We start from the raw sequence: 1,201 nt of genomic DNA, 5'->3' as shown, positions 1-1,201 counted from the left end.
GCAACACCCAACCCCTCAGCTTCTGGACTTTACTGATATCTACGGACAAGTCATACAGGGCGTTTATGGCAAGCGGGTTCTCTTCTTGAACGATCATGGAGCGGGGCCTCGTGAGAAGCAAAGGTGTTGCTTGAGCCCGCTGGCAGTAGAGACACAGGGATGTCGTGACTAATCGCAACATGTTTGCACAATCTACAGGTCTGTGGGCGGGAATGTCAGGTAATTGTTTGCATTGCATGCAAGTAACGTGCCTGAAACAATTGGAAAAACATATCAGAAAATCTACTTCAAGTCTCAAAGTGTTAACTAAACACTTCCTCATTACCATTTACTCATGCAAAGCTAATATCACATGAAGTCTTTCGAGTGAACATTATAGAGTAAGCACTCAGACACCAAACTATCTACCCATAGGATAAAGAATTGTCAGCAGAAATCAACTAGCTGTCTAATTGCTAACATCCGCAGAATGCCAATACCACAGAAGAACCAAGTTATTTTACATCAACACCTAAGATAATTTACTTATGGTAACTAACTGTTAGATATTAGCTTTGGAGAAAACGGCACAACAGCAACTGTTGGGTACACACACAGAAAAAGGTTCAAACAGGTTAGACAGTTTCTTTATAAAGAGATCATGGCATATTTATCTTGAGACTGAAAAAAAAACCACACACTAGATACCTTGAGGGGCCAGGACGTCCCAATAGTTTTTGAATGACATTTATGAGAGAACACTATTAACCCTCATGCTCTGTTTGGGGTCTTTCAGCCCATATAAATCCATTTTTAGACTTTTGTGGCTTTTTTGAGGCAATCTATATACTGGTGTTCTCCTATTTGAGAAAAAAATAAGATAGTATACAGTTTTTGGCTTCTGAAGAAAGAACAAAATATCAATAGCACATTTTGCACTGAGGGGCACATCAACATTTTTGTTCAGTAAAATGCATTCTAAACTCATAATAACATACATTAAATGTCCACCATGAAAAATATATTATTTTATAAGATTTTCCTTCAGTAAATCAGTATCTATCTACACATAAACACAACTTAATCTCAACAGAACACGAGGGAGTGCGTTCTCTCTTATGAAACATAAGTCATGACATCGAGGTAAAGAAGCAAACAGCATAGTCTAAATGCGGCTTGCATTTATTAGTCAATAATATCATTTCTGGAACGTGTTGATAAG

The 1,201-nt window shown here is 37.9% G+C and overlaps 1 pseudogene; it reads right to left on the bottom strand.

Moving 5' to 3' along the window:
• The window catches only part of LOC107553943 (transcription termination factor 2, mitochondrial-like), a 961-nt pseudogene extending 780 nt beyond the window's left edge, over nucleotides 1–181 (bottom strand).
• Nucleotides 182–1,201: the final 1,020 nt, after the last annotated feature.

The sequence above is a fragment of the Sinocyclocheilus grahami genome, unplaced genomic scaffold, assembly GCF_001515645.1.
Source record: "Sinocyclocheilus grahami isolate Dianchi unplaced genomic scaffold, SAMN03320097.WGS_v1.1 scaffold487.1, whole genome shotgun sequence".
Lineage (NCBI taxonomy): Eukaryota > Metazoa > Chordata > Actinopteri > Cypriniformes > Cyprinidae > Sinocyclocheilus > Sinocyclocheilus grahami.
The sequence above is the reverse complement of the archived record's forward strand: the minus strand, read 5'-3'. Positions and strand labels throughout refer to the sequence as shown.